The sequence below is a fragment of the Nerophis lumbriciformis genome, linkage group LG21 (genome assembly GCF_033978685.3).
Source record: "Nerophis lumbriciformis linkage group LG21, RoL_Nlum_v2.1, whole genome shotgun sequence".
Lineage (NCBI taxonomy): Eukaryota > Metazoa > Chordata > Actinopteri > Syngnathiformes > Syngnathidae > Nerophis > Nerophis lumbriciformis.
This window is the reverse complement of record NC_084568.2, coordinates 43,375,170-43,400,449: the sequence shown is the minus strand read 5'-3', so window position 1 is coordinate 43,400,449 and position 25,280 is coordinate 43,375,170. Positions and strand designations below refer to the sequence as shown.

The following is a 25,280-nucleotide window of genomic DNA, read 5'->3' as shown; positions in this document are numbered from 1 at the left end:
GACAGCATAACTACCAAAATACAGAAGTATGTCCTTAATATTTTTGCAGTGCTATTTCTGTTGAAAAGTTCAAATGATTACATTAGAGATGTGATGTGCCACTTTTCAAGTGTCTGATGGCTTCAATTAATTTTCATGAATTTTTCATATTTTGAATTCTTTTGAAAGGCTTACAAAAAAACTACATTTGAATTGTAATTCCATGCTATTGACAGGACTATTAATTTTAATGAAGTTAGCTTACCATGTTTACAGTATGATAATTGTGATAGAAATGTGAATTTTAGGCACATAATATTTTTTACAATTGAACAAGGCAGTAGATTATACAAGCTTGGACAGAAAGTTAATAATGACACCAATTTTTTTTTTTTATGGAATTGTTTAGTACTGTTTTACCATTTGTTTACTGTAAAAAGTGTTTATACTGTTTATACTTTCAATGAACAAATTGAAGTCTTGTGAAAGGTTGACAGGATAACTGGCATTAACTGTCAAAATAATTTCAAACTATTGAAGTTAGCTTACAGAATAAACATGTCAATCAACCCATATGATTTTTGCTGTAATATTTTTGTTTTGAAAAGTCACTGTGACTGATAGAAAAGTGATGGTTTTAGCAACATTTTAACCTGTCTGAATGCTAATAATCATTTTGCGTCGGGGGGGGCGAAGCCCTGAACCCTCCACCAGGACTTTGTCCTGGACCTACCGGGGCCTGCGGCCCTTGGACCCTGGCTACTAGGTTTTTCTGATTTCAAAAGTTGGCAGGTATGTGACGTGCCTGAAAATATGGGGACTCTTCGTGCATGGTAGGGACCTCAAAAAGGCGTCTAAATGTATAGAGGAAAAAACAGCAATTTTAATAGGGCCCTAATAAAATAAAAAATACTAAAATTGGGGCGGTATAGCTCGGTTGGTAGAGTGGCCGTGCCAGCAACTTCAGGGTTCCGGGTTCGATCCCCGCTTCCGTCATCCTAGTCACTGCCGTTGTGTCCTTGGGTAAGACACTTTACCCACCTGCTCCCAGTGCCACCCACACTGCTGTAAATGGAACTTAGATATTGGCTTTCACTATGTAAAGCTTTTTCAGTCACTAGAGAAAAGCGCTATATAAATATAATTCACTTCATACTTCACTAAAATGAAATGAAATATTAAAACAAAATAAGATAAAATAAATTAAATTAATTTCAAACTAAATGAAGCCACTTCAGACTGTCAACATTTGTAGCAATTAGGATCAAGACCTGAACGTGTGAAACCAAGTTCACATTTGGTGGCGAACTATCAGATTGGAGTTTTGCGCCGTGCTGCGTCCACATCCTGTCTTTTGCAAAACATTTTTTTCAATTCATCTTCACTTGTCAGTTTAGTATCCGTCTCTGATCAGCTCCGCCCACTATGAGCAGGTAGGAACAGGTACTGACACTTCAGGGTGTCATCATTTCTACCAAATAAGATCAAAACTGAATTGGTGGAACCCACTTACTAACATTTTGTGAGGAATGCAATGTTTGGCGCCATGCCACGGCCACCTCTAATGGCGTAGGATACATGTGTTCTTAATTTATCATGGCCTATAAGTGTAGTTTCTGTCATTTTAACCGTGACTCATTTGACCCAAGTCCCGAGTGGAAGTCTGTTAAAGTACAATCCCTTTTTCTTCGCCAGAAAATAGCCATAAACCACCGATGCAAAGTCTGGCGCCATACCACGCCCGCATCTTATGGCGTAGGAAAAATGTGTTCTTAATTTGTCATCACCTATAAGTGTAGTTTCTGTCATTGGAACGAAGACAAAAACCGAAAATGGCCGACTTCCTGTTCATTTTCAGATATAGGTTCCTGAGACTTTTATGTGCGTCCCCACATGATAGACTAGGGATGTCCCGATCCGATATTTGGATCGGATCGGCTGCCGATATTTGCCAAAAATTGCGTATCGGCAAGGCATGGGAAAATGCCGATCCAGATCCAGTTTAAAAAAAAACTCCGGTCCGTGTTTCCCAACGCACCGATTTAAATAATACATTCCACTTTTCTGCTGCGCCGTAACTTCCGTTCCGCATTTTCCAGCACACCTTCAACACATCCACAATTCTCACACAGTTGCTTTTAGCTGCTGGCATTACACGACATGCTCTTCTCACTCTTTCCTGTGTCTCCCTCTCACAGACAGCGAGCGCACCTTCTTACACACGTCACATACTGTCACGTCATACGTCACATACTGTCACGACATACGTCACATACTGTCACGTCATACGTCACATACTGTCACGTCATACGTCACATACTGTCACGTCATACGTCACATACTGTCACGTCACACGTCACATACGTATACGTCCTCTCCCAGCAGAGAGCGAGGTAGCGGCATGGCTAACGTTAGCTGTGATGCTAGCGCAGCCGCTAAGGTGCGCGCCTGCTCAAGCGTCCTCTGCGCACGGCAAATTTATGCCACGCACAAAATCAAATAAAAAAATAAGCGCATAACAATTTTCGACACACGGACACGACAGAGAAAACAGTTTTCGTCATCATTGTTCAAATATTGTGACGTCTGTCGAGACGCTTATCTCCATTCGGTGCCACACGCCCACACCATCAAAATGCCGAGGCAGGCAAAAATTTCCACATCAACACCGTATGAAAAAAATTAGTGATTTTTTTTAGTTGTGATTTCCTTCTCTGCATGAAAGTTTAAAAGTAGCATATATTAATGCAGTATGAAGAAGAATGTTTTAATGTAGACATGCAAGCCTTGAAAGAACATTTTGAAAATCAAGACTACATTTCCTGCAAATGGATGCATTTCTACCCTATATTTTAACTTTAGATTTATTCTCATATCAAACTCTTTTGGCTGTCTTTTTGACACTTACATCCGGCGCCCCCCTCCACACCCTGGATTATAAATAATGTAAATAATTCAATGTGATTATCTTGTGTGATGACTGTATTATGATGATAGTATATATCTGATAGTATATATCTGTATCATGAATCAATTTAAGTGGACCCCGACTTAAACAAGTGGAAAAACTTATTGGGGTGTTACCATTTAGTGGTCAATTGTACGGAATATGTACTTCACTGTGCAACCTACTAATAAAAGTCTCAATCAATCAATCAAAACACATAGAATCATCATACTGCTGTGATTATATGCATCAAGTGTTCATTCAAGGCTACGGCAAAATATCCAGATATATATCGTGTATCGCAATATGGCCTTAAAATATCGCAATATTAAAAAAAGGCCATATCGCCCAGCCCTAGTTCAATGATGCCATTTCTGTTTGTCATGTATCATTTTGTCTATTTTGTGTTTATCCTTGAATAAACAGGTCAGTTTCTTGTTACCAACCATTGTGTATTATTCAAACTCCCCTAATTCAGCTGGCTAGTTGTTATCAAGAGTACTAAAACCCTTTTCAACATGATTCTGACAACTAAGTAGGCTAAATAACTTTAAACTTTAATACATGCTCGGATAGGCCAGTATCGGTATCGGTCAGTATTGGTATCGGATCGGAAATGCAAAAACAATATCGGTATCGGATCGGAAGTGCAAAAACCTGGATCGGGACATCCCTATGATAGACGTCTCTTGCCATTTTCCTGTCGATACGTGGAACTGCTTGGAGGGGCTAAAATGTTCTAATTTTAGAGGTGGCGCGAGAGAGCATATTTTGAAGTTTGATTTTTCCTGGCACGTCTGCAAAATATAGAAACCTTTCATGCATGTTCAAGGCCTCAAAAAAGGCATCCAAAACGTTTAGAAGAAGGAAAACACTGCAATTAAAAAAAAAAAGCAATGTGCTCACGTCCAAGTGCTGGAGCCAGAAGGAGGGCCACAAGGGCCAGGAAGACAACACATGCTGGCTTTCTGTGGAGGAAGGAGAGAAAACATCACACACAGGACTTAGTCCTTCTCACTGAGTAACTGTGAGTAATAAATTAATATAAATAATTCATCTCATATTAATATCATACATTTGCATATGCATTTGATCATTATATATTATTTTACAGACTCTGTAGAACAACAGCTCTGTTGCCAGAATGTTTTCATAGAATTGATAGTTTTTTTTAGGGCTGCAACTAACAACTAATTTGTTAATCGATTATTACTTCGATTAATAATCGGATCAAAGAGACAAACTACATTTCTATCCTTTCCAGTATTTTATAGAAAAAAAACAGCATACTGGCACCATACTTATTTTGATTATTGTTTCTCAGCTGTTTGTAAATGTTGCAGTTTATAAATAAAGGTTTATTAAAAAAAAGAAAGAAAAACAGTAGCCTCTGCGCACGCGCATAGCATAGATCCAATGAATCGATGACTAAATTAATAAACTATTTTTATAATCGATTTTAATCGATTTAATCGATAAGTTGTTGCAGCCCTAGTTTTTTTTACAGCATATTATTGTAGCTGGAAAAATGCTTCCACTGTTTTTTTGCAGCAAAATTCTGGCGACAGAGCGGTCAATTTCTTACTGTAAAATCTATGCGATGTATTACTGTCAATAGAAAAATAGTACAACCGTTTTTTTAATGGTAAGTTTATGCTGATTGATCAGCCATTTTTTTACGTAAAATCTATTGTCAATTTTACAGTTTAACGAATAACTTGCTTTGAAATTATAACTCAGTCAGATAATTATTTTTATTTGAACAAAGTTTGTAATGTCTGATAATAGGGGTGCACAAAAAAAAAAGATTCACATCCAAATCTCGATTCGTATTCATCCTGATTCTAAATCAATTCATAACTTTTACAAATCGTAAATTATAAAAACATATATATATATATATATATATATATATATATACAGTATGTGATGTGTACTTTTTGATACTTTCAAAATTTTAGGACCATTTTTTTTATTTTATATATAAATGATATTTGTGAGGTTTCGACAATTTTACAGTACGTATTATTGGCAGATGATACAAAGTTATACTGTTCAGCAGATGACTTGAAAATCTTAGCCGATAATATTGAAAAGGAAATGGTTAAACTAAAATTGTGGTTTGATGTAAATAAATTATCTTTAAATCTGGAAAAGACTAAATGTATGGTATTCAGTAATAAAAGAAAGATAGAAGTTAGTTTATCCATAAGCAATGTAAAAATTGAGAAGGTGTCTGAAATCAGATTTCTTGGGGTCATCTTAGATGTGAAAACTAAGTTTATTTATTTTGAACAAGGTTACCGTAAATACAGTTTCCCCTATAACACAATGAGAATGTTATATTGCTCAATTATTGTGCAGAAATATGGAAAAATACATATCCCAGCAACCTAATGCCTTTATTTCTTTCAGAGAAAAGAGTAATTTGTATAATTTTTACAGTAAGACACAGAGACCACACACATCCACTCTTCATTAGGTCAGGGTTATTACAACTAAAAGACATTGTACAATTGCATACTCTATTAGTGATGTTCAAAGCTAGAAATAAAGTTCTTCTGAAGGACTTACAAAAGTTATTTGTGTTCACGTCTGAAGATGAGAAGCACAGAAGTATGACTTTAAACATCCAAGAGTGCCAACACTTTTGAAAGAAATGTGCTTGTCTGTTGCTGCGGTGAAAGCATGGACTTCTCTAAAGAAAGACTTAAAAAGTTGCAAGAATATCTTTGAATTTAAAAAGAGTTACAAAAAGAGACAACTGGAATTATATCAAAATGATTTCTGATTTTGATTGGACGTGTCATTATGAAAATACTTAAAGGAAAATGAAAAAGTATTTTGGAGCTGGGGTACAGTGATAAAGTCATCTAAAATAATTTGTGTTAAAAAGGGGGCAGATAAATATAAGAATATTATTCTTCCATCTGCTCTTTTCTGATCATGGAAATGTATAAGAAACAAAAAACAATGACAGTGTCAACTGTACGTGGCTTGTATGTATGCATTTTCATGAAAGGAATAAAAAGAAATGATGATGATGAAATTAAGGGAACCATAAATATATGCCAAGCTTTATTTTAACACAAAATCTTACCATATATTAAACATGTTTCTTAGTGCACTCAAAGAAAAATTGAGAAGGTTAAAATTAAAAGGCATTAAACACATTGGGCTGTTGTCATTGCACTCAGAGAACACTTTACAAGTGTATATATTGTATGTAGTCTGCCATAATCTAGGATTAGGTTAGAATAGAATAGAAAGCTTTATTGACATTGTATTAAATGCTTCATGATTTATAGTTGCCAATTTTGATCTGTACTTTCAGACAAATAACATAATTAGTCAATACTAAACAATAAAACTATGGCTAAAAGTACACAGAAAAGTAGCAGCTCAAACACACCTTGTTAAAGATGAAACACATATTGTAGGAATATGTAACAAAATTCAGTCATTTCACTTGGCGCTATGTGGGCGCTTTTGACTGCGCTAATAAGTGGCAACAAGCCAACCAGCTACAAATTTATATGTGCACAGCAGGTGAGCTATATAGCATATAACTATATTACCTGTCCATCTGACTGCTTGTTATTGAAATGTTTAGATACGTTTGAAGCAAAAATTTTAATACTTCACCTTTGGCGAGGCATATTTTAAAACAACTAAGCGTCATCTTTATTGATAGTTTTGAAGCCCAAATATTCCACCATCCTTGAACGCTCTTTATCAATCAGTAGAATTGACTTTTTTTTGCTATTCTTCCTGTTCACACTGTTTATTCTTGTATGCTCTTTCGGCTCTGTGTGTGCGAGCTGACACTCAACATCATGCACTCTGTATGTATGTCACGGACGCACCGCAGCATGCGGACGAAAAAAAAGTACTTGTATTTTTCAAAGGCAGTATAGTATCGTTTTAAATTCATGAGTACCACGGCACTTTATTAGTATCGGTATACACTACCATACTCACCGTCTGGAATTTTATCGCAGTTTATCATTATACTGTTTACCGTTACATCCGTAAAGTATATATATATATATATATATATATATATATATATATATATATATATATATTAGAGATGCGCGGTTTGCGGGCACAACCGCGGAGTCCGCGGATTATCCGCGAATCGGGCGGATGAAATTTAAAACAATTAGATTTTATCAGCGGGTCGGGTCGGGTCGGGTCGGGCGATTGAAATTTAAAAAAATTAGATTTTAAATAGATTCAGGCGGGTGGCAGTTAAACCAATTGGTAAATATATATACATAGTTAAATGTTGTTACCCACATACGAAAAACGAGCAGGCACCTGCTGCATATGCCACAATAGAAGAAGAAAAAAAAAGAGATGGACACTTTTACGGAGCGGAGAAGGCCCCCGACGCCTCGCCGGGGTCCGGGACCGAGGCCCCTTCCCCCGAGAGGGCCCCACCGGGAGCCGTAGCTGAGGCGATCCGCGAGAAGGGCCCAACGCACGTCCAGGGTCACCACCGCGCCCACCGCACCGACACCCCGCCTCGTCCGCCATCGCCGCGGCCGGCGTCACGCGCAGCAGGTAAGCAGCTTACCTGCCCGCCACCCCCGTGGCCGGGGGCTCGTAACAGGGGTCACTCCGCGCGCTCCGCCCGCGCAGCTTACCTGCCCGCCACCCCTGTTGCCGGGGGCGCGTAACAGGGGTCACTCCGCGCGCAGTGCGCTCACGAAAGGGGTGGGGCTCACCCTGGTTGATATAGACAGCAGCTAGGACGGTGGCCATGGAAGTTGGAACCCGCTAAGGAGTGTGTAACAACCCACCTGCCGAATCAACTAGCCCTGAAAATGGATGGCGCAGGAGCGTCGGGCCCATATACCCGGCCGTCGCCGGCAGCGAGACGCGCTTGGAGGTGCGCTCAGCGCGGCTCCCATATGATTGCGCACTGGTGTGCGTCTGGGTCGTGATAGCGTGGCACGCGAATGTCTGTGCTGCATTGGATCAGTCTCTTTTCTTTAACAGGCAAAAGCTTTATAACCTCACTAATGCCTTGCATCGTCTATATTAGATATATAACAACGGGCGGGTGCGGGCGGATGCGGTTCTGATCAAATGTTAGATCGGGTGGATTGCGGATGGTTGACAACTTTCTGATGCGGTTGCGGATGAAATAATTGCCTATCCGCGCATCTCTAATATATATATATATACACACATATATACTGTAAACTGTATGTATGGGTTAGGGCTACCACCTAACCCTTATGTATGTAAGTATAGGATATGTATGTATATGTATCTGTATACAGTATATATGTATGTGTGTATGTATGTATGTATATCAATCTATATACACACAAAGGTTTTTTTGTTTAGTTTTTAAAGCTGTTTTTAGGCCATCTCCATAAAACCAGAAAGAGCTAACCCGTAACCTATTTTGAAAGAGTTTTATTATAATTATTATACCAAATAAAACATTGCGAAAATCGGTTTAAATTGAGAATCGATTCTGAATCAAATCATCACCCCAGGAATCGGATAGAATTGTTAAGTGCCCAAAGATTCACACACCTATATGATAGTTTATTTGTTACATTATTAGGAAACGTGGTACTAATAGTTCATTATTATTACAGATTGTAATTATTTTCCAACTTAAATTCATACTGGATCGGTTCGCAGCCGAGTGTGAAGCGACTGGGATGAGAATCAGCACCTCCAAGTCCGAGTCCATGGTTCTCGCCCGGAAAAGGGTGGAGTGCCATCTCCGGGTTGGGGAGGAGATCTTGCCCCAAGTGGAGGAGTTCAAGTACCTCAGAGTCTTGTTCACGAGTGAGGGAAGAGTGGATGGTGAGATCGACAGGCGGATCGGTGCGGCGTCTTCAGTAATGCGGACGCTGTATTGATCCGTTGTGGTGAAGAAGGAGCTGAGCCGGAAGGCAAAGCTCTCAATTTACCGGTCGATCTACGTTCCCATCCTCACCTATGGTCATGAGCTTTGGGTTATGACCGAAAGGACAAGATCACGGGTACAAGCGGCCCAAATGAGTTTCCTCCGCCGGGTGGCGGGGCTCTCCGTTAGAGATAGGGTGAGAAGCTCTGTCATCCGGGAGGAGCTCAAAGTAAAGCCGCTGCTCCTCCACATGGAGAGGAGCCAGATGAGGTGGTTCGGGCATCTGGTCAGGATGCCACCCGAACGCCTCCCTAGGGAGGTGTTTAGGGCACGTCCGACCGGTAGGAGGCCGCGGGGAAGACCCAGGACACGTTGGGAAGATTATGTCTCCCGGCTGGCCTGGGAACGCCTCGGGATCCCCCGGGAGGAGCTGGACCAAGTGGCTGGGGAGAGGGAAGTCTGGGCTTCCCTGCTTAGGCTGCTGCCCCCGCGACCCGACCTCGGATAAGCGGAAGAAGATGGATGGATGGATGGATGGAAATTCATACAAATGTAACCAACATTATATTATTAACAGGATATTTGTGGACTTATTGAGGATGTAAACATTGTGGTGAAAGTCAATGAAATGATCATGTAAAAGTCAAAAATTTGGATAAGTCCGTGTCAAAAGCCGCTGAAACGCCACAAACACTTGCACAACTTGCACACCCATACACAGTCAACTTCACTCTTAAAGGAGTGTGATGGAAACATTTACAATTCATTCATGCCTCTGTACTTTTTTGTCAGTATTGATATGAAATGGTCATCAATTATGTTCATTATGGTCTTAAAGTCTTAAAAGTCTTAAGTTTGACTGGTTGAAACCTGCAGAGACCCTGAATGATACACATAGGACTCGTCAGACTACAAAAGAGGACACTGCAAGCTACAACCACTACTGTTTAATAGTAATGTAAATCATTTTAAAACAAATTCTACAAAAAAATACTAAATGTCACTTATGTGTGTTTGTTAGGTAACAAGCTACTCCCTGGTTCATGGAGGTTTGATGACTTTACACATTTGATTACAGGAAAGACAGGTCAAAATATACATTTATGATGCATTGATAAAAAAAAGAGGATACAATACTGCAATATTAGTAAAAACTGTCATCTGTTTGTTAGCTAGCAGGCTACTTCCTTTGACTGGAGGGTGATAGGAACATTCCGTTTTGACTTCAAATGTTCATATTTGAGTGTTGTTTTACTACCTGATTGGTGCACAAAGAATACAACACTTTCTTTCGAGAAATATTTTACGACGTAGCTTCTGTGACGTCACATGCTGTGATATTTCAATGTTTTTTCAAAGTTTTTATATAAAAAGAATAGCTGACCTAGTATTAAAATGAGTTAGAATTTAAAAACATGAACAAGGGGTAGATTTAAAAAAAAAAATCATTACTGTATTTTTCGGAGTATAAGTCACTCCGGAGTATAAGTGGCACTGGCCCAAAATGCATAATAAAGAAGGAAAAAAACTTATTTAAGTCGCATTTTTGGGGGAAATGTATTTGATAAAAGCCAACAGCAAGAATAGACATTTGAAAGGCAATTTAAAATAAATAAAGAATAGTGAACAACAGGCTGAATAAGTGTACGTTATATGAGGCATAAATAACCAACTGATATGTTAATGTAACATATTATGGTAAGAGTCATTCAAATAACTAGAACATATAGAACATGCTATACGTTTACTAAACAATAGTCTCTTACGTGAATGAGATCAATAATATTATAATGTGTTCATCATTTCACACATAAGTCGCTCCTGAGTATAAGTCGCCAAACTATGAAAAAAACTGCGACTTATAGTCCGAAAGATACGGTAGTATCATCGCCACAATTTCAACCACTTTCACTCTTCTGTCATTGCAATGAATGACACACAAGTCTGTCCATCCATCCATTTTCTACCGCTTGTCCCTTTCGGGGTGGTCATTTCTTTTTAAAATGTTGATTATCTTTGACAAGGCATTTTACTCAAATCTATTTGCACAACAAAAGTAGACTTTTAAAAGGTCAGTATTGTGAATTAGTAATAAAAAGATATTTGATATTTAATGCTGCTTAGTACATCGTTCAAGTTTCTGTATGGTTTCAAAATACTATTTTCCTAAGTCATATTTGGTTTGATGTGTGTTACCTTTTATATGACATTGTTATTGAAATAAAACAAGTTGACAGGAAGTGACGTAGTCCTCATGCATGCAGGGACAAGTGTTTGTCAGTATATTTGCTGACACAACATACCATTTAGATTCTAGGACAGGCCACAATGTTTGTGTATGACTTCAATGGCTAAAAGAGGATAGAGTACAAAACTGTCATGTTTGGATTTCTTTGTTCATCTGTTTGTTAGATATCAGACTACTTCCTGCTTCACCCTGCAATAAAATAAGATTAAGGACCATACCACCTTTGACTCTAGAGTGATTGGAACATTCCATTTTGACTTCACTTATCTTTTAAAAGTAATAAACATGGTAGAGTTGTGCTCAGTTAGCTAGCAGTACTTCCTGAACATGTGACAATTAGACTATACTACTTTAGATCAAGTGTCTTTCCTTGCTTCCTGGAGTGTGGGTGACATAGCATTCTATTTTGATTACAGGACAGGCCACTATGTTTATTTATGACTTAAATGGTTAAAAAAAGAGGATACAATACAACAGGGGTGCTCACACTTTTTCTGCAGGCGAGCTACTTTTCAATTGATCAAGTCGTGGGGATCTACCTCATTCATATATATCATTTATATTTACTTATTTATGAAACATATGTTTTTGTTAACAAGTTAAAGGTGTTTAATGATAATACAAGCATGTTTAACACATATAGTTAATATTGTTAATAAATTAAAGGTGTTTAATGAAAATACAAGTATGTTTAATACATATAGTTAATATTGTTAATAAATTAAAGGTGTTTAATGAAAATACAAGTATGTTTAACACATATAATTAATAAGTTAAAGGTGTTTAAAGATAATGCAAACATGTTTAACACATATAGTTAATATTGTTAACAAGTTAAAGATGTTTAGTGATAATGCAAGCATGTTTAACACATATAGTTAATATTGTTAATAAATTAAAGGTGTTTAATAATACAAGAATGTTTAACACATAGTTAATATTGTTAACAAGTTAAAGGTGTTTAAAGATAATACAAGCATGTTTAACACATATAGTTAATATTGTTATAAGTTAAAAGTGTTTAGAGATAATACAAGCATAATTAACACATATAGATTCCTTTCTTTCATGAAGACAAGAATATAAGTTGGTGTATTACCTGATTCTGATGACTTGCATTGATAGGAATCAGACAGTGGTGCTAAAAACGTCCGCATTTTCGAATGGAGGAGGAAAAAGTCCTCCTTTCTGTCCAATACCACATGAAAGTGGTTGGTTTTTGGCATCTTATTTGTCCAGCTTCCGTACTCCTTTGTATACACTTTACAAGAAATACATTGTTGGCAAACTCCGTGGCTTGCTAGCTTGTGCACGCCAGCTTTCTGAGACTCTTATTTTGGTAGCGCAGGCAGGATGAAGCAGCGCTTTTATTGTGCAACTGTGCAGTCGGTCTTTGGAGTTTTGACGACAGGTACGGCGCCAGAGTCTGTTGAAATAAAGTGTTTCTCGCCTTCCAGTCGGTAATTTTAATGAGCTGGCAGCAGCCAGCGTCATCTCAGAAGACCCTCGGGTGCCGTGAATGTCAATCAAGTGACCAAAGTGACGTCATAGTGAAGATTTATGATCCCTCATTTTTAGGACTATTTTTTTAATGGCTGGCCTGTGATCGACTGACACACCCTCCGAGATCGACCGGTAGCTCGCGATCGACGTAATGAGCACCCCTGCAATACAACATTGTAAAAAAAATTTAAAAAACTGTCATGTTTGTATTTGTTTGTCAGTATATTTGTTAGCTAGCAGACTACTTCCTGGTTCATGGAGGGTGCCAAATGACAGGTTTTAGACCGTACCATTTTTGTCAGTATAATTGTTAGCTAGCAGGCTACTGTACTTCATGGTTTGTGGAGTGTGGATCACCTAGCATACCATTTTGATTCAGAGACAGGCCAAAATGTTTATTAAATGGTTAGAAAAAGAGGATAAAATATGGCAATAGTGGTAAAAGACACCTGTCATGTTAGTATTTGTCCATCTGTTTGTTAGCTAGCAGGCTACTTCCTGGTTCAAAGATGGGACTCAAGCATGTAGAGCAAGAAGACTTTCTGTCCCTGCGGAAGAGACAGGATTCTTTATGAAAGGTTATGTCTCTTGCATCTGAGAAATGGCTGCGCTGGAGGTTATTTCTCTGTGTAAACTCTCTTGCAGACGCACGTTAGCTTCCTGAAACGAGCGGGACGTCAAATAGATGACTGATGGCTTGGTCAGCAGCAAGGGCAGACGTTACGCCTTTAAAAGACGTCTTCAGAGGTCCCTCAGGGTCTCGCTCACTGCTTTTTTCCTACATCAACCCATCTCAAAGGTACAAGCCCGCTGCACACTGCACCTTTTTAAATAGCATTTGCATACATGCGTGCTGTTTTTAGGAATAATAATCATCTGACATTATAATCACGTCATTTGGCCATGAAAAGTGTGCAAATTCATATTCCAAAGACTAATGAATTATGGCAATAAATGGACTTTGATGTTTGTCATAAATACATCATTGGGTAGCTTTAGTGATGTTCTGAATAATATGTTAAATAGTGTCATTAGGTGTCTTGAAAAGTGATATTTATTTGGTTAAAGAAATCAATTGCTTTCAATGCACTGAGGAAATATAATAGGAAAAAAATATTTTAAAAAATAGGCGTCTTTGGGTATCTTGAGAAGCACTACAGGTGAAACTCAAAGAAGTAGAACATTGTGCAACGGTTTTTACAGCAGCAATTAGATTCACAAAGGGAAACTAATAAATGACACTAGCTATTTCAAGCCTTCTTTTGATATCATTTTGATGTGGTTTACAGCTTATGAAAACTATAAATTGAACATTTCAGAAAATGTGGGGTTTTTCAAAAACTGTAAGCCGTGATCATCAAAATGATAACAAAAGCTTGACATATTTCAATTTGTATGTAATGATCAGAGGTGGGTAGTAACGCGCTACATTTACTCCGTTACATCTACTTGAGTAACTTTTGGGATAAATTGTACTTCTAAGAGTAGTTTTAATGCAACATACTTTTACTTTTACTTGAGTATATTTATAGAGAAGAAACGCTACTTTTACTCCGCTACTTTTATCTACATTCAGCTCGCTACTCGCTACTAATTTTTATCGATCTGTTAATGCACGCTTTGTTTGTTTTGGTCTGTCAGACAGACCTTCATAGTGCCTGCGTTTCAACAAATACAGTCACTGGTGACGTTCACTCCGTTCCACCAATCAGATGCAGTCACTGGTGACGTTGGACCAATCAAACAGAGCCAGGGGTCACATGACCTGACTTAAACAAGTTGAAAAACGTATTGGGGTGTTACCATTTAGTGGTCAATTGTACGCAATGTGTACTGTACTGTGCAATCTACTAATAAAAGTTCCAATCAATCAATCAAAAGTGTGAAGGAAAAAAGACCATTTTTTATTTCAACCGTACATCCCGTCAAAAGCCTAAAGACTGACTGCACAGTTCCTGTCTTCACAATAAAAGTGCCGCTCCATCGCGCCTGCGCTTTCAAAATAAGAGTCTCCGAAAGCCTGCGCAAACAAGCTAGCAAGCTACGGAGTTTGCCGCCAATGTATTTCTTGTAAAGTGTATAAAAACGAATATGGAAGCTGGACAAATAAGATGCCAAAAACCAACCACTTTCATGTGGTATTAGACAAAAAGGAGGAACTTTTTTTCTCCTCCATTTGAAAACGTGGACGTTTGTCATCACTACTGTCTGATTACAATCAACGCAAGTCATCAGAATCAGGTAATACACCAACTTATATTCTTGTCTTCATGAAAGAAAGGAATCTATATGTGTTAAACATGCATGTATATTCATTAAAACACTATTAACATGTAAACAAAAACGGCAAAAAAAAAAAATATAAATTATATACTGTATATATCTATGTATATATATATATATATATGTGTGTGTGTATATATATATATATATATGTGTGTGTGTATATATATATATATATATATATGTGTGTGTGTGTGTGTGTGTATATATATATATATATATATATGATATGTGTGTGTGTTACTCATCAGTTACTCAGTACTTGAGTAGTTTTTTCACAACATACTTTTTACTTTTACTCAAGTAAATATTTGGGTGACTACTCCTTACTTTTACTTGAGTAATAAATCTCTAAAGTAACAGTACTCTTACTTGAGTACAATTTCTGGCTACTCTACCCACCTCTGGTAATGATATCACATACTTGTTTCACATTGGTAGGTCTATTGCTGAAATGAATGAAGTTTTTCACCATATTACATTTTTTGGAGTTTCACTTGTATTTAGGTCAAATCACATTGAAAAAGAGTATGACTTATATAAAGAGCAAATACAATATATATTTCACAAAATTGTATGTATTGCTTAGTTATTTTTTTAATGAAATAAAATGATCAAGCCGTTTATATATTTGATTTAAAATATTCTCATTTCCAAAACAGACAATATTGTTCAAATTCGTGTTGTTATAGTTTGTGGTGATTTCCATTTCAATGAGTGGCAGAAATGTGTTGAATTTTCCGCCTAAAAAAATGAAAGAACAGTTATTTTAGAGCATATACGATATTATAATTTCTAAACCAAGGAAGTTTGGTTTTAGCAGGCAAGTAACCTCTTCAGAGCCAGCACTGTTTCTTAACCATAGGGCTGAGGCACATTGTTGGACCGTGAGCGCTCCCTAGAGGCCCGTCTAAAAATGTGTTTCTCAGCTGCGATTCGTATGTGTTTAGTTGTAATACACTTTTCCACCACTTGTGGCAGTGATGACAATATCAAACAAACAGAAGAAGTCAGAGAAGTTTCTTAAGCACAAAAACTTTGACTAAAGTAGTGAAGCTGTATTTTAATTTGCACTTCAATTTTCATTGATCGTTTAGTCAGAAAGCATGTTTGATTTTGTTTATTTATTTTAACAACATAGTTGTGTGTAAATGTATTTTAATCAGTTATTTATGAGTCCCTTCTTATGCAGTATATTTGATTGGTACATTCATCCATCCATTTTCTACCGCTTGTCCCTCTCGCGGTCACGGTGGTGGCTGGACCCTATGTCAACTGCATGCAAACAGAAGGTGGGGTACATCCTGGATAAGTCCCAGTGATTAGTACTTATTTTTCTAATCAGCACAACCACAGTTTAAGGTTTGTTCAATTATTAATGTTTTATTAAAACATGCTTTTGTAACATTTGACAAAGTTGTAAACTGTAAGTAGGTTAGATATAATTATTGAATATAATTCAAATCAAAAGTAAGATGACTAATTTAGCATTAATATTTGAGTGGCCCTGAGGGGAAAAAGGTTGAGAACCTCTGCTCTCCAGTGGATATTTGTCTGTGGGCCACTTCTTTGGCCTGTTATGCAAGCCCACAAATGTCCACTGTAGATGACACCGGTTCTCAGGAGGATATAGAGGTCCAAACGTCAATCCAAGTCAGTTAAGAGGAGATCTCTTTAGTATTTTTAGAACAAAAGACACAATCTGAACATATACTGAATAACTTAATGTAAGTGATTGGCAGCCATTTTAAAACGCTAATAAATGCATGACTTTTGCAGAGTCACCAGGTTTGACCGTTAATAAGGTCATCCACATTTATGTAGATGCCTGAGCCCTTCACCTGTCAGGCTAAGGTGATGCTGTAAACTCTAATAGCTAGCATCTTGTTGTGTAACTACTAAGAACATCTAATCAATATCATGCCATTCTCTATTACTCCCCTTTCACTCTACAAGTGCACCCGTCTACTACGTTGCACCTTTAATTGATGACACGTATAGAAAGACTGGACTTCATGTTAGTCCCTCCAGGAATTAGCAATGTCAAGGTCAATTCAACTATCGTATTTTCTGGACGATAGCGCGCACCGGGAATAAAGCCTACAGACATCACACATTGATTGATTGATTGATTGAAACTTTTATTATTAGATTGCACCGTACAATTGACCACTAAATGGTTACACCCCAATACGTTTTTCCACGTAATCAATTCATGGTACAGTACAGTACATGGGACAGTTTAGTAATTAAAAATGGTTTTAGTTATGCTGTAAAACTTACAAATGTGACTTAGATTTATGAATGAAGAATCCATACGAGTGGAAATGCTATGGAATGCTAGAAGACCGAAAGGCAACTGTACTTCCGCGAGGTTTAAAAAAAAGTCTAAACAGAAGGTCAATGCAGCACTGCAGTGAGTGAACTCGTCCAAAAGGTGGCACCATAGCACAAACAGTAACACACCTATTTAGTGTGTTTGCTTTTTTTTTAAAACTATTTTAAAGTCTGAGGATGTTGTTGTGGCTTGTGCAGCCCTTTGAGACACTCTTGATTTAGGGCCAAATAAGTAAACTTTGATTGATTGAAAGTCAATGAATTAGCTGCACCGTTTTATAAGCCGCAGGATTCAAAGCCTAGGAAAAAAGTAGCAGTTTATAGTCCAGATTTTCGGTACCGACATCGAATTATTTGCATCCTTATAACATTGTCCAACGCCTGCAACTTCCCTGTGTATTTTGGACAATCTGCGTCATTTTTGCCAATAGACTTTGTCTCAAACACGTTTGTTTCTTGTGTAGGTAGAGCAAGCAGCAACAACGTGTAACAGTTCATCAACACTGATTTTCTTCACCATCAGATACCGAGTAAAAGTCAGGCTGGTATCGGCAAAACCGACTTGATACTTTGTACAAATAAAATACCTCGTGTGTGAGGTCAAAAGTAGTGTATTTCAAGTGTTGCTGCTCTTGGGGAATCATCTTTATATGATATAAAATCACAGAGTGAAACAAATGATGGCCTTTTTCTGCACTGAATGTTATTTAGATCTAATTCTCTATGTAGTCTCTAAAATTAGACATACACTTGCTATTTTATAATACCGAGTGATCATTTTAATTGCCAATCATTTTCTTAAACAAATGGACTGAATAAATGAACACAGCACAATGTGCATGACATACCTAACTCGGCGGAAGAAAAAGTAGTTCCCACTTCCCACCAATCTCATTTTATTTAGACAAGATCACAACGATTTAGAAACTTTACATCGTATTATTAATGTTCATGATTTCAATTAACTAAAGTATCAATATTTTGATGTGAGATTGAATATTAAAGCATAAAGATCTGGATCTGCTATTTATTGTTCAAATTTCACAATGGTTGTCCTCTCACGTAGCTCAGAGCTACTTCCTGTTCCTGTCGAGAGCGCTAAGCCTTCTGGATAATGTAATACATAAACATTTAGCTGTAATTATAACTAGTTATAATGAATTAAAACAGTACAGTCATTTGACAATAAGTATGGGCTTTTATCTGCCATATGGTGGTTACATTTCAGTTTGTGTGCTATAAAACAAGTAAAACATCAATACAGTATTTGTTTAAATCATGTGCTTTTTGAGGTCAAGGTTAAAGAACAAAGAAGACTTTAAACATTTGATACATTTATATAATCACACATTGATTCAATGGTGTGAATCTTAGGGCATATGACAATTGGATCTGATTTAATTTAGAATTTAATCTCGATTCAACTTGATTTTCCATGCAAACCGATTCTCGCAATTTATTTGGTATGACTATAATGAAACTTTTTCATTACAGATTATAAAAGTTATTTTAAATGGAGATGGCCTAAAAACTCAATTTGAACTAAAAACTAACATTTATTTTATTGTATTTTTTAAATAAATTTTAGAAAATGATGAATCTATTTAAAATCAGAATGAATAAGAATCACGATTTGCATGTGAATCGATTTTTTTTGTGCACCCTTAAAGAAATAAACATCAAAACATTGCAACTTTTGCCGCAGATTCCTGAAAAAGCTGCCGCCAATTCAGGCGTTTTTAAGTTGCAACAATGTACAAAAAACAAAACAAAGTTTTGGGTCATAATACAGCCAAGTGATGAGGTTATTTACCTGGTCAAAGCAGAAGAGAGGGCGGCCATGTTTCACTGTGATGGAGACTGATGCTGGAGTAAAAAGTCAAATGTACAATCCCCTCCCTTTACCTGTGCATGTTGAGGAGTGAGGGCGAGGAGCATGTTCAAGCATTTTCTAAGGCCAAATAAAAGTTTGCTTAATGGCCTCTCATTGGACAAGAGTTTTTGTGGAGGTGGTGTCAGCATTTTATTAGCAACACTTAAAAAGCTGCTGGAGCCGCAGGGGCCCATGTGTGTAAAGCAGGGCTTCTCTCGGGTGCCCCCTAATGACATGTGCGCCTTGTGTGTAATTCTTGTAATAACCAGCCCCATAAGGCCGCTCTGTGCATCAGATTGTCTGAAGAATGCTTGATGTTGACACATGCCTTGCAGAGAACATCAGCGGAATTACAGGATAGCGCCAACCCAAAAAAAAGACGAGTAGGAGTTGTAGTCGCTATAAAATGTCTAAGCGAATGCCATTTTACCCTTTAAAAGCGTATTTCGGGTTGCAACACCTGCTTCACAGGAAAAGGCTGTTCTGATTTGTTTTTTTAAAAACTGTCCGGGCGAATAATGAGCACCTCTGACGGATGCCAGGGCGTAGAATCAGAGGTGGGTAGTAACGCGCTACATTTACTCCGTTACATCTACTTGAGTAACTTTTGGGATAAATTGTACTTCTAAGAGTAGTTTTAATGCAACATACTTTTACTTTTACTTAAGTGTATTTATAGAGAAGGAACGCTACTTTTACTCCGCTACTTTTATCTACATTCAGCTCGCTACTCGCTACTAATTTTTATCGATCTGTTAATGCACGCTTTGTTTGTTTTGGTCTGTCAGACAGACCTTCAAAGTGCCTGCCTTACTGGTGACGTTTCACTTCGTTCCACCAATCAGATGCAGTCACTGGTGACGTTGGACCAATCAAACAGAGCCAGGTGGTCACATGACCTGACTTAAACAAGTTGAAAAACTTATTGGGGTGTTACCATTTAGTGGTCAATTGTACGGAATGTGTACTGTACTGTGCAATCTAATAATAAAAGTTCCAATCAATCAATCAAAAGTGTGAAGGAAAAAAGATACTTTTTTATTTCAACCGTACATCCCGTCAAAAGCCTAAAGACTGACTGCACAGTTCCTGTCTACACAATAAAAGTGCCGCTCCATCGCGCCTGCGCTTTCAAAACAAGAGTCTCCGAAAGCCAGCGCAAACAAGCTAGCAAGCTACGGAGTTTGACGCCAATATATTTCTTGTAAAGTATATAAAAACGAATATGGAAGCTGGAAACTTTCATGTGGTATTAGACAGAAAGGAGGAACTTTTCTTCTCCTCCATTTGAAAACGTGGACGTTATCATCACTACTGTCTGATTACAATCAATGCAAGTCATCAGAATCAGGTAATACACCAACTTATATTCTAGTCTTCATGAAAGAAAGGAATCTATATGTGTTAAACATGCATGTATATTCATTAAAACACCTTTAACATGTAAACAAAAACAGCAAAATAAATACATATAAATGATATACTGTATATATCAATGTACATGTATCTATGTATATATATATATATATATATATATATATATATATATATATATACAGTATATATATATATATATATATATATATATATATATATGATATGAGTGTGTATGTTACTCATCAGTTACTCAGTACTTGAGTAGTTTTTTCACAACATACTTTTTACTTTTACTCAAGTAAATATTTGGGTGACTACTCCTTACTTTTACTTGAGTAATAAATCTCTAAAGTAACAGTACTCTTACTTGAGTACAATTTCTGGCTACTCTACCCACCTCTGCATAGAACAAAGTTTTGTAGTTGTACGCTGCTACAACCGCAACAATAACACAAGTTTGCACATTTCAAATGGTGTTATAGATGAGCACCAAACACCTCAAATCTCCCATGCTTTTGAGAGGAAAATGTCGCTTTTGAAGTTCCAAGTTTATGACGTCATTCATTTTTATGGACTTGAACTGACTTTGACACACCCCTAGCTAGGCCCGCAAGTTGGTGAATAAGAAGGCTTTGCTACACATCATCATTTTTAATCAGTCAGTGACAGCTGTTCGTTTGATCATTTTGTTTTTATTTGGCAAATAAGATGACTTAGCATGATGTTGCTGTTAAAATGTGACTGTTAGCATTGTATGCTAATGTTGCTAACACTTGTTGAATGGGATATAGGTGCAGAGTTACAGTGTATATTAGCATACCTGCCAACTACTCCGGTTTTCCCGTAATTAGTACGGTTTTCATCAACCTATTCCGGGTTACGGTTGCAGTGATAAAAAATACGGTTTTTCATTAATTAAAAAAAAAAAATTTTTTTTTAAAGTTTTATTCACGAAATCGCGTAATGACAATCGACACTGCTTCCCGTAACTTCCTATCGAGCCATTCCGAATGCCATGCGCGAGGCTATTTATAGCACCGCTGCCAAGCACGAGGCACCTGTTGCCATTGTTTCCAAACGAGCGAACGATCATGGAATCAGCCGGAGAAAAATCGCAAACGAGTCTTAAACCGAAAAGAAAACTGCAGTCATTCCGTGAAGAATATTCAAAAGCCTATCCGGGAATAATTATCCGTTCCAAAAAGGGTGAAAACTGCGCGAATTGCACCTTGTGCAGACAAGATTTTTCGATCGGACACGGAGGAATTAGCGATGTAAAAGACCACGTTGGGACAAAAAAACACAAGTCTAATGCCGTTGCTAGCGATACAAGTGGAAAACTTTCAACGTTTTTCGTCGCCCAAACAGATTCTTTGGATGTGATAAATGCCGAAGTTTTATTTATGATGCTATTGTATTACATTTTAATGAAGTAAACTTATCATAAAGTTACCATATCATTTTTGCAGTATGATCAATCTGATAGAATAAATTTGGATTTTAGCCACAAAAGGTAATGACACCAATGTTATCTATTGGAATTGTTTAGTACTGTTATACTGTTAAAAGTGTTTATACTATTTATGCTTTCAAGTCCAAGTTGAAGAAATCTTGTTAAATGTTGACAGCATAACTACCAAAATACAGAAGTATGTCCTTAATATTTTTGCAGTGCTATTTCTGTTGAAAAGTTCAAATGATTACATTAGAGATGTGATGTGCCACTTTTCAAGTGTCTGATGGCTTCAATTAATTTTCATTAATTTTTCATATTTTGAATTCTTTTGAAAGACTTACAAAAAAAACTACATTTGAATTGTAATTCCATGCTATTGACAGGACTATTCATTTTAATGAAGTTAGCTTACCATGTTTACAGTATGATAATTGTGATAGAAATGTGAATTTTAGGCACAGAATATTTTTTACAATTGAACAAGGCAGTAGATTATACAAGCTTGGACAGAAAGTTAATAATGACACCAATTTTTTTTTTAATGGAATTGTTTAGTACTGTTTTACCATTTGTTTACTGTAAAAAGTGTTTATACTGTTTATACTTTCAATTAACAAATTGAAGTCTTGTGAAAGGTTGACAGGATAACTGGCATTAACTGTCAAAATAATTTCAAACTATTGAAGTTAGCTTACAGAATAAACATGTCAATCAACCCATATGATTTTTGCTGTAATATTTTTGTTTTGAAAAGTCACTGTGACTGATAGAAAAGTGATGGTTTTAGCAACATTTTCACCTGTCTGAATGCTAATAATCATTTTGCGTCGGGGGGCGAAGGAACCCCCCACCAGGACTTTGTCCTGGACCTACCGGGGCCTGCGGCCCCTGGACCCTGGCTACTAGGTTTTTCTGATTTCAAAAGTTGGCAGGTATGGGTTAGGGCTGGGATAGTTCACAAAATCCACATTTGGGATTCTATGAGGGTTGCCCGTTTGGTTTGGTGTACATTGTTCTTTTATCACCCCAGAATACCATATGTCCAAATAATCCACCTTTACCGTTTATTCCTATAGAAATGCAATAAAACGTAGTCTCTGCATGTATATGTCACACGTCAGCAACCAAGAGGAACTTTTGTAACATGCAAACTGTTTGAAAAAAGGTTTTATTATAAAGTGTACCGTATTTTTCGGAGTATAAGTCGCACCGGCCGAAAATGCATAAAAAAGAAGGAAAAAAACATATAAGTCGCATTTTTTGGGGAAATGTATTTGCTAAAAACCAACAGCAAGAATAGACATTCGAAAGGCAATTTAAAATACATAAAGAATAGTGAAGAACAGGCTGAATAAGTGTACGTTATATGAGGCATAAATAACCAACTGGTATGTTAACGTAACATATTATGGTAAGAGTCATTCAAACAACTATAACATATAGAACATGCTATACGTTTACCAAACAATCTGTCACTCCTAATCGCTAAATCCCATGAAATCTTATACGTCTAGTCTCTTACGTGAATGAGATCAATAATATTATAATGTGTTCATCATTTCACACATAAGTCGCTCCTGAGTATAAGTCGGCCAAACAATGAAAAAAACTGCGACTTATAGTCCGAAAAATACGGTATACCAAATAATATATTCTGAGAATCGAATCGTACCGAAAATCGTGTTGAGAAAAATTTGTAAAATAAAAATCTCTTGACACGAACAGTAAAAGTAATTTGGGAAGTGATTGGCTCTTTGGAATAAGAGATGAGTTCTGTTCTTTTTTCTCCCACTTGTTTGAGGTCTGAGTTGAGTCCCGGGGGCAGACGCCCAAGAAGGGTGCAGGCCGGCTGAAGTGCTGACACGGCTCCATCAAGGTGAGTGAAAAGTGTTAGAGGTGCACATGTCCTCACCACAACTTCTTTCTCCTCCAGGTTGACTCACATTACGGCAATTTCCCTTTTTTTTTTATAACAGAATCCCTTTTTATCGGTCATTTCCGTGAATCAGTCCGTCGTTCTATTAATGTGGAAATCAAACAGCCTTCTGCTCCAAACTGATTATTAACACACACAAAGAAAAAACATGATCCAAACAACACACACTCTGAACCGTGTCAGATCCCATTTTTTATAAACTGTTCCATCCCTAGTGTATTTGTAGAAAGTGGATTACATGCACAATCTGTTACAGATGGGCGTGGACTAACACAGCTCATTAGCATTAAAGCTACAGTCACACAAGACAATGTTACAAAAAGTACTTTGAGACTGTCTAGATTCCAGCAGACTTGGATCATTTGTATTAGACTAAAATCAGTGGCAGTTCCAGAAGGCAGAAGAAAAACCTGAGTTTTTTTTCACAAGGCCCCATGACTCGCACACTCATGACCCAGAGACACAAACAGCTCCACCCTTGAGCTGTAGTCCAGCTGGATGTCAAGACTTATTCACTGGATGTTACGATATGGAAGTAGCATTGTTTTTAGCATTCTACATCCACACATGCCTGAAACATTTACTTCTTTGCCTGACAGTTTAAAAGCTGCACGACTGCCACCTACAGGATTTAGGACTAGGATGCTCTTCAGTCGTTCTATGGTAAGTAGGACATAGGAACCCTTTTGTGTCTAAATGTTGCTTGTTTGACGATAACAAAAAAAGTTTAAATTCATGTTCCCATTATTCCACCTCATGAGTATTCAACTTTCAGGTGAAAATATGAATGTTGTATATTTGTGTCACCATTGGACCATTTGTAGGCTCTCATATCAACACAAATTACTTCACATTGGAATATTTTTTTAGTCTATCAGTTTTTTGTATGCGTCTCAATGTTTGAGCGTAGATGTTAAGCAATTGAACGTTTTTTTAACACCTTCCAACATTACAACATGATGCTAGAAACAAGCTAGCCCAGGTAGAAACAAAGAAAAACACTCCATTGTGACAGTTTTAATAACAAACTCACTTTTTGATGTAGAAATGAGAGAGGAGCCCAATGAGGTAGTTCAGTGAATTGGTCAGAATGACCAGGAGGAGACCATGGGGAAGACCCAGGACATGTTGGAGAGACTATGTCTCCCAGCTGGCCTGGGAACATCTCGGGATGCCCCAGGAAGAGCTTGACGAAGTAGGTGGAGGGAGGGAAGCCTGGGCTTCTCTGCTTAGGCTGCTGCACCCGCGACCCTACTTCAGACTAGCGGAAGAAAATGGATAGATAGATGTGAAAATGAAAGTTCGGCCACCAAATCCATGCAGTTTAGTATTTATAGAGCTAAAATGAATTCATCATTATACACTATTTTCACAATGCAGTCCATTTATGTATACAGTGTGTTTTAATTTCATAAAATAGATTGTGATCTTTTAAATAATAAAACCATACAAGTAATTTGGTA

At 37.3% G+C, this 25,280-nt stretch overlaps 1 protein-coding gene across 1 annotated transcript in view; it reads left to right on the top strand.

Annotated features, from left to right (window-relative positions):
- The first annotated feature begins 13,206 nt into the window (after positions 1 to 13,206).
- The window catches only part of fam135b (family with sequence similarity 135 member B), a 295,578-nt gene continuing 283,504 nt past the window's right edge, over positions 13,207 to 25,280 (top strand). Inside the window, exons 1-3 of the mRNA XM_072915616.1 lie at positions 13,207 to 13,354; positions 23,683 to 23,757; positions 24,417 to 24,480. The gene's annotated coding sequence lies outside the window, so the exon portion shown is untranslated. The remainder of the gene's footprint in view (positions 13,355 to 23,682; positions 23,758 to 24,416; positions 24,481 to 25,280) is intronic.